Source organism: Saccoglossus kowalevskii, chromosome 4, assembly GCF_978046115.1.
Source record: "Saccoglossus kowalevskii chromosome 4, keSacKowa6.1, whole genome shotgun sequence".
NCBI classification, from domain to species: domain Eukaryota; kingdom Metazoa; phylum Hemichordata; class Enteropneusta; family Harrimaniidae; genus Saccoglossus; species Saccoglossus kowalevskii.
This window is the reverse complement of record NC_140644.1, coordinates 9,173,029-9,188,897: the sequence shown is the minus strand read 5'-3', so window position 1 is coordinate 9,188,897 and position 15,869 is coordinate 9,173,029.

The following is a 15,869-nucleotide window of genomic DNA, read 5'->3' as shown; positions in this document are numbered from 1 at the left end:
CACCTAAAAAATACTTAATTAAAGCTTGGTCTCAGTTTGTACAGTTTGTAAGTCGCCATCTTTGTTTACATGAGACCCATATATCTCTCACATGCGACGACTACCACCCTTTAATCATTTGCTATAAGCAGTTGGGAACCGAACCTAGGTATGCAGATGAATATTTTGAGCGCGGACTCCTTGGAGAACCAGTTTCTGACCTAGCGTGCCGTAAAAACATTAATTTCGATGAACAAAATACATAACAACATGACCAATGTGACCCAGTTGAGTACATTGGATAATGGCATGGTAGTCAAGAGATGTTGATTTATATTTGAGAATTCTAGAAGAAGAGTGTATTTGTGTAATAGGATACGAATGCTAGATTTTTATCTATGTTCACCTTACATACGTAATACTGTCTCGCGATTCACGGCTAACACCGGAGATAACACGCGGTGTTGCGAGAAGCAGTATTGACACACCAATTCTGCTTCGAGCTAATTTGATCAAATCTATGGCTTGGTTAGTCTAGTAGCATATTAAGGTAGTGAGAGAGAAAAATACAAGACAACATATTTTTTGGACAGAAATAGCTGGTTGAGTAACATTATACATAGCATTTTTTTGTTTAACTTATGGGTATCAGTGTGCGTAGATTTGGTGTGTAAATTTCGGTTTATTATTAAAACCCGTTTTCTAAGTACATAAATAGGGTATTACAAAAATGGGTAATTGTTTTTGTGTTTTTTCACAAGAAGGCAGTACGATGATTGTATCGACCGACGCGTATACTTTGTTCTATTCTCGTGGTAACCTTAGTATTATACATTTTTATTTTTTCTGCTTGTAGTCAGACTTTATTGAGAGATTATAGGCCGGAATGAGAACGAAAAAACGTTTTGCGCCGTGCGAACGTTTTAATATTTTGAACGCGCGCTATTCCACTTTCTGCCTCCAATGTAAACAAAGGAATTGGTTCGAATGTAACAATAACCTGGAACGCGCCAATGTTGGTGGTGATACACGTTATTGAGGGATAGTCTATCAAATTCAGGTGTACAGCATTCAAATCCTTTATCGTATTCAGGCCGGGAGCAGGGCAGGGTATCGTATACAGAGACACTTTATCGTTTCTAGAATAGTCTGCCTTATTCAGGGACAGTGTACCATATTCACGGATAGTTTGTTGTATTCAGGTATAGTATAGGTTATCATCTGATATCAGTTGTTCGTGGAGTTGGTTGATCGAATCACGCCATGGGCTTGTAGTATCTACGAACTGAAGATAACACAGCTCATAACGTCACATGACCTACTCGCAGTGTCAAATCAAGAGATGAATACATTAAATTTGTTTGAGGTAATTGACGTGTTAAGAAATATGTATAATTGTTTTTTTGTAACTTTAGGGTGTCATCAAATCACCGAATCACACGTGGGATTCTCTGAAGCATTTTATATTAAGATTAGTCTGAATTGCGAGGTAGACTTTTTTTGCAGGAACGTTGCCTTATATATTTTCGATATGCGTGATGAAATAAAACAAATAAATTCAACAACTCGTTTAGGCAAGCAGTCTCCCATGCAAGTACTAACCGATCACCTAACCACACAGCTGCATCGATTATTTGAAATTCAGCCGAATTGGCGGCTATTTCATGTTTTTGAATGTTTTTAAAACGATATCGCTTTCACATGTACCTTCTATATTTGACATATGACCTCTACCTACTTGGAGTAACACTGCGGTAATTTAACACCAATTAACGACACATTTATTCACATTTTCGAACTTTTAACTATTGGATTTGTTGATATGATATCACAGGTAACAATCCCGAATGAAACTACCAACTTTGCAATCGCTTTTCACAATTTGTAATCAGTTTGTTCTTGATTTTTTGGTTGGCTGTTGCGATAATCTGCTTAGATATGAGACATTCTCGGAACATTTACTAAATGTTTTCGAAATTTAACTGCGGGGTTGTCATGACAATGACTTAGGTTAAATATACAATCAGCTTCGCCAACATTTTCTTTGCACGGTGTTTATTTATTTATTTGTTTTTATTATCGTCTTATCAGTTTACTTAAATAATAATATTTGTATACACTGCAGAAGAACAGTCTATACGGGTTCAACCATATCAATTAGTGATGCTGTCCATTTCTAACTTGCCTTTTCATAATTTAGATGTTGTTCATTATTAATAGTTGTTTTGAGCTGGGACATAAAAAAAGCAAAATTCGTTCTTGGGTCGCATTTATTTTGGCACCATCTCTTAAAGAGGGAGTGCATGACAATAGTTAGAATTTGGTCGATAATTAATATGTTTCTTCCGGTAATAAGTGTTCTACGAAAGCCGAGAGAGGCCTTCTTACTTCACAGTACCAACTTCCGAGTTCCGTCTTCTAACTTCCGAGTTCCGACTTCCAACTTCTAACTTCCGAGTTATTATTGTTGCAAACTGCAGGAGCAAAAAGTACCGTCATCTGTAGTAATGATGCTTCATAGTAGTTTCTATCATTTGTGCACAGAATTGTTTTGCATACAGGTTATGGGGTGAGATCAGCGCTAAAATTATTTTTATTTTTATATTATCTTTGCATTATGACTGGCATTGTCTAACCATATTTTTATTGTCTTTGCATTTGAATATATTCTACCTTGGAAAGTGACCTAATAATATTCTACCCATGGACCATTCATTGTTATCTACCTTAGTTAAGACAAGTCCACTGATTATGATCTATCTGGGGACAAGTTGCCTGATTATATGCCCTGATTATTCTACTTTGTGACACGTTCCCTGGTAATTCATTTATTCTTGTGAGTCAAATATAAGTGACAACTGCTACCCAAACAGATTAATCATAAGTCTCACCTATACTTGACGGACACTGACATTCACTTATTTTTTTCGGACATAAGGTATGGAGAAAGCGCAAGGATCGTTGGTTCCACTAAATGACATTAATTATTATTTTATATATTATTAATCATGAAATTGACTTTCATTTTATTTTAAGGGTACAAATATAATGTTATGTTTCATGTTTTCTCCGAAATCTCAGATTTTATGCTTTAACTTATATATTTATGTATATACATATCAAGACTCCTATAATTACACATTTTAAATTTCCGACTTCTGACTTCCAATTTCCGACTTCTCAATTCTCAATTCCAAATTCTTACTTCCAAATTCTTACATCCAATTTCCGACTTCTCACTTCCAACTTCACATTTCCACTTCTCACTTCTGAATTCGAACTTGAGAGTTCTCTCTTCAGATTTGCCACTCCGTGCTTCTCATTGCAGGCCTCTAGGAATATATCAATGCATTATAAAAATAAAAACAATTTTAGCGCTGATCTCGCCCCATAACCTGTATGCAAAACAATTCTGTGCACAAATGATAGACTACTATGTAGTTTCATCACTACAGATGACGGTACTTTTTTGCTTCTGTGGCTTGCAACAATAGTAACTCGGAAGTTCGAAGTCGAAAGTTAGAAGTCGGAACTCGGAAGTTAGAAGTCGGAACTCGGAAGTTGGAACTGTGAAGTAGGAAGGCCCCTCTCGGCTTTCGTAGTGTTCTCACTTTTAATTTTTTTACAGAATAGGCATTGGGCCTCTCAATTTCAATTAGTAGGACGACTTTCGGTTGCCCGTTATAAAGTCAAGGAAAAGTCATAGTAGTGGCAAAATGTCGTCCGCCGTTGTAAACTATTCTTGTGGGCGCAATAACTTAGAGAATATTTAGAAAATCGCTATCAAACTTATGTATATGCTAATTAAAGACGTTTTAGACGTCCTTGCCAGTACTTGTCAAACATTTTAATGGGTTCCGATGTATGTTTATGTGCATTCATAAAACAGACGCGGTTCATTAGTTCAATATCCTGCAAAAGGAACTGCGACAATATACATAATATAATATATATAATTTTTGCACGTTTCTTTCTCCCCCGCCAACTGTGCTAAATAGCCTGGATTGTCGATCAGCATAACTATATACTTAATGATGTAAACAGTATTTGAGGAACAAAACAAACAATCTCGTGGCATCCTCGCTCTCATCGAGATCTCGGCGGCTATTTCCGTCTAAGTTGTTTTAATGTAGGAAGAAAGTACGGTTAGAGACGGCCCACTCACCCGTTTTTTTTTTCCTTGAGTATTCGAGTCGGTATCTTGCAATCACGATGAAACACTCGTCTCCTAAAATCAAGTAGTACATTGCCGCCAAATGTCGACAAGGGGATAATACACGCTCCCGTTTACATATCACAAAATACGATGAGATCATAAAACTGTTTTTATTTCATGAACCTCGTTTAATATAAAGGAGAAACGAGTGAAACAAACATCACTCAATAACATCATATCAATACTATGTGACACAGTATATCATTACATTTCAAAGTGGTCTGATTAGACATTCGGTTTCTATAAAAACACGCAGATATTGCAATTGCATCGCTGTGAAAGGAATCCTGAATCTTGTTTTGAAGCACGTACTAGAAACGATCATGTGACACCCTTGGCGCTCGTGCACGACACGAATTTCTACAACCAGTAATGACATGAAGCATTCTTACACACAAAATATACATGGTTATTTAATGCTGAAACAAGAGAACTCTTCTTGAATAATCTACATGGAAGAATTTATATCCAACAAGAGCAATGAACGTATAGAGATAAGTTTTAATGCAACCAAAAGAATGCTAAAGCGTGTGTTTATAGATGGGTTCGGCGAGTCCGACAGAACCCAATATTTTTTCGAACATAAGTTTGCACAGTGTCCACTATTCGTACTCCGAATTTAGCCTATACTTATTTGTCGCCGGGTGGAAGACACTTATATGAACAACTTGCTATTATTATTTTATTATCATAAACTCAATTACTGTTGCAGTAAAGCAATCAATTCCAAGTTTATATACAACATACACTACTAACATGAAGATAAAATATTTTGACAGTTACTTTTTTTTCTGGATGCCTGCAAGGAAATATAATATGTATTCTAATCAGGTTATTTTTGTTAGTTCAGAACACAGCATGTCACATAACTGCGATAAGCTCGTATAACTTGCAGTCATTATTCCGGGTACTGTGCTGACAAAGGACTGCAGTAAATGGAACACTGTCAGGTTGAACAAATCAATATTATAGAGTTCAATAAACGCGGTGGCTACATAAACAAATATTTTGGAGATGACATCACACACGCATGTTTGGTTAACACGACGTTGAAGTATTATTTAGGATCAACAACTAGACATTATGAACATATACTATAGAAATTTTACAAATACATTTTTTCACCAAATTTGTTCAGTTGTGGTAATTTCGCAATTGGCGGATCGCATGTTTACTCGGGCTCAATGTTATTTACTAGTAAGATTGTGTATGAGACGGAAGCAGTATGTGTATAAAAAGGACATCTTCTTAGCAGTATTGGACAACCACTCAACAATAAGGTAAACAAAACGACTGTCTGATAGCAGAATATAACACTATCAAGAAATTACATATATCAGAGAATATACCGATTAATACAAATCGTAAATCAAATCACGTCACATTCAACGCATTGGGTTGTCAGCTATCAAAGCCAACAATCACTCAACGCCATCTAGTCGGTTCATAGTGTAGTATAATTAGTCTATGCAGTACTTGATTGACACTGGAAAACATATACTTCTCAGTTTTCAAATCATTATTTAATCTTGTGTAATCTACACAAATTATAAAATCAACTATATCTCCATTTGTAGCTTTCTCATGTACCGGCACTACGAGAAAATTAAGTAGGCTCACTGACCTTAGACATACATCATCATGTTCTAACCTTTGTAATTTCTGTCTTAATAATCTATACAGAGGAACCTCCCTGTTTGTATTGACAACATGGGGAATAAACCAGAAAATAACTGTGGGTGTTAGTTTTCAGTCTGTACATTATTAAATTCTCACTACATAACACTGCCGTAATAGCAATATTATTAAACTCTAAGACTTTCAAAAACGCCTCGCCTGTCATTAAGTCAAACATACAATTTTTTTTACTGAACAATGAATCTAAACATTAATGTCATGACTGCTTTAAATTCAAATACTTCCTAGTAAGTTTTGTCAACCAATATTTCTACAATATTAAGTACTTCGCAAATTAAATTTGCAATCCTGGTATTTGATGTTGTACAGTAAAACGCATTGATGATTTGATTTTAACTACTATTTCGTAAAAACGTTGCAATCGTTGGTAATATGTAATATTCAAACTTTAAATAAAATAAACAAAACATGTTTCATACAGAGACATATCGATAACGCTGGGATGTTTTTGACAGATGTATGAGTCTTAAAATCTTCCATTAGGGATTTTTTGAAAAGACAGCTGTCTGGTGTTATTCGCTCCAGACTGGAACAACTATGCAAATACTATCTGCTTAGCAAAGTAACTCTAAGCAAACTTAGCAATCTTTCTCTAATATAAACTAATTCTCTCAAATCACTGTGAACATATGTATACAAAAGACACAAGATATTGTTTGGCAATTAAGGTGATGATTCAAATTATATTGTTAGTTGTAAATAGACATATAAATGCAATTACTGAATGTTGCTTTGGTAAACTTCGATCGTGTCTCAGTAGTGTGAGTTTGAAGTGATATCGCTCTGTTAAGATCAAATTGCAATGGATCAGTACTGTAAGTGTAAGTGGGCTAAACAAAATATAATCATTACGCGATCGCAGTATCCCCTACAATGTGTCAGCAGTCATTAGTGATGTGCACGTTCACTGCGAGTCATCACATGACTTCTACTTACATCTATTTCATGGTTCTCAACAAGCCTTTGTGAAATGCTAACACCAGAGAACTAAAACAGAAAAATAGCATGAGGTTTTAAAATAGTCAAATAAAGAGGATATAATGAACACATTGTGAAATCACGTAAATCGTGACCTTAAAAGAAATCACGCACACCACTGAGGAAGCTGTGTAGCAATATGTTACATCAACCTGGGGAAAGGCAAATGAAGCTTATTTCGATGGCATTAATGATATCTGGATTTACCTCATGAGTGATGTGATTCGGTGTAGTCGCCTTAGAGAGTTTAAAACATCGGATAATTGGAGTTACTTTGGAATATTGGTTCAGGCGCCTCATTTTATTTTAAAGTCTCAACCAGTCACTATTTGGAGAGTAACATGTCGTGTAAAATTTTATCAAAATTGAACCGCTCCTTCAGGGCATCAAGATAATGTACTTCTTTCACATCCATATATTCGTGCATACTTCATATGAGAACAACTACAGATCGAATCACGGGTTGTTAACCGTTTAGCATGCTCTGGTTAACAATTGATCAGAACATTCAGTTAGTATTAGCATGGTTTGTGTAATAGTATTCTTATTGGAAAGGGCTGAAGAACTAGATTAGTAAATTGTGCATGAACTAAAGTCCGATTTAGGTATAAGCTCCATTTTTGTATATTTTTTTTTTTTTTTGAATAATTTTGCTTTACTTGCCGTTATTGAGCAAATCCCGCCTAATAGTCAACTACTTATAGCACGGATTACAGACTTCTCAAAATATAACGTGGTAAATAACAACAAACAACCAAAAGAACTTACCGAAAACTATGTTTGCGGCGATGAAAGTTTACTGACTGAAACTAGTACCTTCATTCGTTATCTGAACTAACATGGCTGATGGATTCATAAAAATTGTTAGCCGTCTGGATCACAATTTTACTGTGTTCGGGAACCGCGTCTCAATCTGTGATTGGCTATAGAGGACTTCAATGTGCTCTGTGTGCTCTGCCTAATACAATGTTTAATGTAAGCTCATCTAGTTTTTTTGTTTTTCTTTTATTATGCAGGCTCAGGATGAATGGGACACTTTTAGTTCTAGTTTTGGATATTTTGTATTAGATTGCATGGGTAAATCAGTTTCACTGGAATATGGAGCCTATGACAGCCAGGTACTGGATCATGTCAGATAGTATGTCAGTTCTGTAACAATCCGATATCCCGATATTTGGGCCATATGACAATCAGGTACACTAGCATCTAGAGCCTACGACCTGTGGCAGCCAAATATAATAGCTCCTAGAACTGACCAGGTACACGTGGCATCTATGACCAATGATTGGTGCCCAAAGTCCAGAACGTTTACCAGTCAGGTACAGAGGTATATAGAATGTGTGACAATTGGGTTCACTTTGGAGATGACAAGAACATCAATAATGTGTGATATATGTGGATTGGGGGATTTTCCGTACAACTGCGAGATCTCGCGAGATGCATGAAAGACGCGCGTCGAACGTCTGCCGCAAAAATCGAACGATTTGATTTTGAACTCGAATTTCTTTATTTCGTAGCGCACATCGACCGGCCGATCTTCGACAGAGGAATATTGCATTCGAATATCCTCACTTAATCGAAATTGCCCATCATCAAATGTGTACAGCACATTATTGACATGGAAATGTTCCCCAAAATACTGTTTTTACGTTCGATTTCACGCATACGCATGATTCTCGCAGTGAACGGAAAATGGTCTATTGTTACAAACTGGTACCATCATGATGGTGTCTTATCTTTTGACAATCCGGTAGTCAAAAATCTTGGACCTGTAATAATCTGATATCATGGCATTTGACAACCAGATAGCCTCATATTTGGGAGTCAGTGAAAATCGTATACCATAAAATTTGGGTCGTGTGGGAAAGCAGGTGTTCTGGTATTTTGGTCAGATACACTGGTATTTGGGAACTGTAGAGGATTCTATCACAATCATGTACCCCGGTATTTTAGCCCTGTGGCAATTATGTGTCTTGGTATTTGGGGCGTGTACTAATCAGATACATGGCATTTGGGGTCAATGACCGGATATGCTGGTATTGGTGACTGTGACAATCAAAGATCCAGGTATTTTGGGCATTAGGAAATCAAAGGCCCTGGTTTTCAGGGCCTGTGACAATCACGTGTCCTAGTATGCTGGAACTGTGGCAATGACTTTTACTGGCATTTATGATGTATGGTAATCAGGCACACTGGTATTCAGGTTCCGTAACATTCAGGTATCCTAATGCCTGGAATCTGCAACAATGAGGTTACGTGACAATTAGCTCAGGATATGTGACAATCAAACACCCTGGTGTCTAGGGATTTTGTCTTACCTCTACCAAATTCAGTTAAACTCACATATTATAACTTATAATAATGTATAAATGAATAATGTAATAATGTAATAATGAATCTTGTTCATTTCAGTCTAACAATATGAGATAATTCATTACTAATGACAACATTCCAAAATAATTTGTGTTACACAAACAATCCAAATAAAATGTTTAATTATAATATAATAATGTCGATTAAATACAATAATGTGTAAAATCAAAATTACGGGCACACCACGAATATATAAACTTGAAACACGGGATTCGAACATCACACTGTCCAGCTTGTAATATCTCTTACAATGACTGAATGCACATGTGCAATTCGAATCTCTGACGTTACAAACATGGAGCATAATGTAATTCTGTGCACAAATAACCTGTAAAATCGTGATCATAACGACTTACCCGGTTACAAACTTCCTCAGGACAAATCTGTTCACCAGCAGTGAAGAACACTTGAGTGGAAGTAAAATAAATTGCCATTGTAAGCATATGCACCCCCTGTTATGCTACACTACACTGTCCTTAAAAAAGGCACCTTGAAATAGTGTTTAGTAAATGCGTTCTTACCATGACTAGATTAGTATGAGCAAAAGTTAAAGATAAAGAAATGAGAATTTGGAAAACAAAAATCAGTTTCATGCAGTCACATCATTACAGAGATGACGACAATGATTTTCATGAATACTGCATGATCCATTCATTATTCTAACTACAGACAGGAATCTTACAAATAAATGTGATAATAATAACATGTGTGCGTGTGTGTGTTAGTGTGTATTCTCATTTTTCGGTATCACGTACAGCTCTGATATCAGATGCTAACTTGTTAGTGGCGAGGTCAATACACGAACTTACAAACAAGAATGTGCTTGGTTCAGCCATGCTCAGGGTTTCCGTTTCACATTTGTATTGATAGTTTAAAAAAAAAACTCTATTATTTGTTCAGGTTAAAAAATTCTACGTCTCGCCTATTATCATAAATTTTGACATTTCCAGTATTGTGTTTTCGCTTCTATTTATTGTCAATTTTCAAGTAGAAGTAACAGCCTAATAAAGACATCCGTGTCTATTCGTCATGCCCACTAAGTAGAATGGAAATAGGTTACTGCCGTTTTCATGGACACTTTGAAATAATTCTATATTGCAACACATGGCTAAAATGCAAATGGTGCAAACAATGTATATCCAATATATTTCGAATAATATTACTATTGTCATCAACAGGTAATTCATATATAAGTTCATACATTGTTCTGTGTTATTAACAATATAATAAGCAAATAATACCGAATAAACGGCAAGGTAAATACTACGTCAAATTATAGTAAACACGTACTGCGTGCGTGACTCGAACCGGCGCTCGCGTACGGCACCAAATCGCCTAGCTTCACGCCACTACACGCCAACAGCAACTATGAATTTAAAATTATTAACAATATGTTTGGCACCTTCATAAATTACAGAGTCGCTAGACTTGTTGAATCTACTTCAATATGTGTAATAAATACACGTGACACTCGTAGTGTTATAGCTAGTTGATCGGCAGTATACATTACACAAAGACCTGCTTAAAGACAGCGTACTAGCATGGTATCACGCAGACATTCCTGCTGGGCACAATATTTCATCAACACTTCAAGGTGCACTTGGAAATATAGAAGAGTTCCAAAACTGATTCAATCAATGATAACGGCAATAAGTTAAAGGTATTGTATCAGTTTTTGTCTTTGAGATTTTGCATGTTTTTGCTCTCTGACAAACCTAGTCTATAACATATTACATTCGGGATGAACAATTCTGATGAATAACTTACTGTATTTGCCGCACCCTTTTAAAAAAAACGAGTGATAAGGTTTGCTTGCTTCACGCCTGTCAACTTGGTTTGCCAAATTGCGTTTATTGTTGATCGTGTTAGAAGCCTCGCTAGTTGCACGGGAAAATTCGTGTAAATAGCACAGTAGCCGTAATTGTTTAATGTGATAAAAGGAATCGATCTACCGTACGAGAAAACATTGAATGATTGATATTTATAATTGCGACTCAGTCGACACAGAACAGCTTGTTATTTATCCTGTGATACTATATGTTAATTAAAGAATCCACTGCTCCATATAAAACACATGTGGGCATGAATTCTGCATTGCGTGTATACTTATAGTGACAGTTTAGTGTACGTTCACGTTGTTTGCCAGGTACACTGCCATTCGCATATTCATCATTTTCTTAAAATTTATTGTTTTTTTCAATTGCCACATAGTTGATAAATAACTAAATAAATCATTCATACAACCTATAACTCGCACCCTCTAGTGACGAAGCAATTACGTGACGTAGATCAGTTTAAAACGGAACACCGTTTACAGCTTCGATATTATTTTGATCTGTTGTCGTGTATATCCTCAATGATGGACGTCTTCATATTCACTCAGGGCGGTCTAGAAGTGTGTTCCAACTCTCATCGGACATGTACTGAAACAAGCCAGTAGACTGGTTGGCGATCCGCTCCGCTCAAAAACAAGCAATATGTTTTTGGCTGTTTGCATGGTGTGACATAAATGTGAAGCTAACGTCGGTTTATAACTAAATGGGCTCGGATACGAAGTTCGCAAACACAATTCAGTCTTTAGAAGTCACTTAGTTTATTACTAGGACGTATTCTGCTGTTACATTTATAATTTCCAACCGTTTTGCGATAGGATTTTCTAGAATTAAGGCAGCATTTACAGTTCATTCAAAGTTCAAAGTTGCGTTGGGATTAAGTTGATATAGTTTAACAATGTCGGCGCCGGTGATCTCCTACCAGTGGGCAACGTAGCCAAAATAGAAAGCATGGTCATTTGAACACTGCTATTACAAAACTGGTAGGAGGTAATACATTTGGGGCGAAAGTATTCAAAAATCAGTTTTTGGATATTGCAATGGCAGTGGTGGGCCAGGTTTTTTTTCCAATTAGTGACGGTACGACCTACCTGTGAAGAATGAACAAAATCAGCCGAGCCGAAAAAATCACAGAAGAGTTAAAAGCCGTTGTTGGTGAAAAGTTACCCCAACTTTAGGGTCAAATTTCTCGGTAATGAAAAAAGATATCAAACATTTAAATAGTAACTTTGTGCCCACACTCAAGCTGAGTAGAATGAGCTATATCTGAAGTGTTTTATTCTAAATTTGTAGGAGGAGATACATTTGGCGCGAAGTTATTCAAAAATCATTTTTATGGTTGTTGCTATGGCAACGGTGGGTTAAAAACAAATTTTCAGATTTTTCCTAATAACTAGGATGAAGATGTGACCTACCTGTCAAGTTTGAAAGAAATCGGCCAAGCCAAAAAAATCACAGAAGAATTCATACGTGAAAACACTGGAAATCACACACAGACACACACAGACACACACAGACACACACACACACACTCACACACACACACACATACACGCACACACACACACACATACACACAAAACGACAAAAGTGATTATAAGGGCAATCCTAGCGGAGCAGATCGCCAATAACGACAACAATACAATACAACTGATTCATGCATGACTTCTTTTTCATGTGCTTGAAATGGATCAGGCAGGTACATTTTACGCTGTCATGGTAACGTCTGAAAGCAGTAGAACAGTTATATGATTGTACACGTAATACGCTTCTATGCAAGTATTATAACTATGATACATAGATACTTTCGGTTGGCGTCAATACGAGTTGTTCGGTGTACACCATGAGTTCCTTGTATTTGATTATGAGGTTTACGTTGCGCAGAATTTCCTTTATGGAAGCGTCAGTACTTGATAGCCCATATACCTGCCCCTTTCAGATTTGACCAACAATTCTTGTATGGTAACTGTTTTTAGATTTGCGTTTGTGGGTTGTTTCAAGTTTGTTTCATTTGTGTTGTTATTTCTGTCTCGATGTACACACTTGAAGCACAATTGTCAGAATCTGAACATATAGATAAACAAATCTCTTCCGATGCAATATTGCAGCAAGATAAGTATTCGAGGAATATATTGATGACATTTGTCTGTCGTTCTTTGACTATTTTTTTCAAGAAATCGTATCATGCCAGAATAAAAACCTGTTAGATAACTGCCAATATTCTAAATGACAGAACTGTCTCTATAAACTGTGCTTGCTTACATCTATCTTCGTCATATATAGTTACTTCACATAAGAGCTTCATCGACCTACGACACTTAACTGATACGTACTACATTGTCTAAGAGGTGAATAATATAAGCGTTAGTCATGTATGAAGACAGTGTCATTGTCTACAGATTCGAAAGAAAATAGAAAAGGTATATCAAATCTAATTAATCAATGTCAGATATATTTAGAGATTTTGATTTATTTATATATATGTCCAATGTTGCACATTATTCAATTACTTATGTAAAAATATTCCTGTTTATGGTTTAAAGGGTGTTCGTTGTACAATATGCATTGGAATTTCGATTAAACAAACAATGTATGTTACCTGCGCTGTGTACGTCGTATGAATGAACGCTCTTTCAATGCATATAGTTACTGTACAATTATAATTTATTTTCAATTGACTCGCGTCATTGTTATTTTAATTTTAACAGTTTAATGGTATCAAAGCATCTTCTTTACATCTTCCTTTTCAAGAATCCCCCATCTCGTCTCTATCAACAATAACTGATCTGATAAACTGAATAAAATTAAGTATATTTTGTCTCATTAGGATAGTCTTTGTAAACGAGGCGTGAATTTGTCGTTGTCGTTGATTCCGATTTTAAACAATTTCTTTTAAAAAAAATATTAATACAACATTATTAAATATGTAGACAAATAAATATAGCTACGGGACTATTCAACAGCTCCGTGTAACTATCTTCCTATCATAATGCCATTATGGTAATATGATACACCATCTCGGTGTCAACCACACTGTAAAGCTCAGTGTTTTGAAATATGACACATTTTTGTCCCACTTTAAAATCACTTTCTGTGTTTTATAATTAAACACATTAAGTGTTGTTTACAAGTACTGTTTTAAAATAATTTTTTTTTACTGTTTTGGGGTAAAACATTTAAAGCGTTTATGAGTTTGTCCTCACTTTAAAAACATATAATGTGCATAACTACGAAAAGTGTATACAATAACACTAGCAGTCAATGATTTTATTGTATAAAAAGGGTTTATTATCACAACATTTTTAAAAGTGCTTTTAGTAGACACACACAAGTGTTTATGACCTCGAAAAGGGTCTCAACGAGGACTGGTTTTAATGAACTGTTTACTACCCCAGGTCTTTGAAAAGTGATTTCACTTGAAATACATTTTGAAAACAAAATCCGAATATTGACAAGTGATTGTACCACAGATACATTTTAAAATGTGTTTCCATCGATAACATGGTAAACAAATCATTATTATTTTGGAAAGTTATCACTATTGTACAATAATCATATCATACGATAAACAAAACACTTATTCAAGTAAGTATTTATTTCTAAATATAAACATTATAAGGTAAGTTTAAATATTACATTTAAAAAACAGACATTATAGTTGTTGGAAAGAATAATATCAATTGCAAGAATAAGTGTCCTCGACTTTTGTGGAACTGAATAAGTGTACCTGTGTTTACTGAAGTTCACACTTTTCATGAAACAATACCCAATTATTGTGAACATTGACACAGATGAGTATTGGACTACAACGAACAATAACATATTTAAACCCTTTTCTTCTTTGACGTAAATGAGAGTAACCAATCCATTCTATTTCATTCATCTTTCACCGGGAAATTTGTTATTTTAAAACTATAAACGTTGTGTTTTAATGAAAAACATTAAAGTGCTATCAAGATTTATAGTGTACTTATAGGTTGGTAAGACCATGTAAGCGTTCGTTCAATTAATTCTTCCATAACCTCGTGCTTAATATAAAACCATTTGTTGAAGGTAATCCATTTTGTGTTGAATTACATCTCCTTCGGTGATTCTCTAATTGGCATAAATACCATAATGTTTACTCACGAGCGTGCATAAATAAAGTTGAAGCATTAGTCAATGTCTTGATACAGGTGTTTTATAACATAATACACATGTTTTTAATTACATCAGTGTGCTTTCAATTAAAACGGTGTGTTTTAATGAAAAACATGAAAGTGCTTCCAAGATTTACAGTGCATGTCCGATCAATCACTACAACCTGTGGATACCAACGTCCCATCTAGGGTAGGGGTCGATACCCTTTCTGTGTTTATTATTCCATCTAACAACCTATTTGCTGCCGGTGTTATGTATACAGGTGATCTTAAGTTATCCACGAACTGAAGTTACATTTATTAACAACAATCAATCTTACCACAGACAATTGATAAAAAAACTATAATGCACATATAATACTGATGGCACGTAACATTGGCGTCAGAAAAGATTATAATTTATACACGCCGTATATTCCGTGTGTATATAAAGATGCTTAGTTGCCATGAATATGAACAAATTATGTTTTATAATATGGTGCCCTTTAAATTTCTCCTAATTTAATTTATTATATACTAAAACGGCCAAGCTCGTCTGATTTCTAGAAAAAAATAATATATTACGACAATCTATATATATATTGAACACAGATATGTGTTCGGTGTTAGAAAATAAGAATTGTTTTATGTGCTTGATTTTAAGCTGTCTGGTCG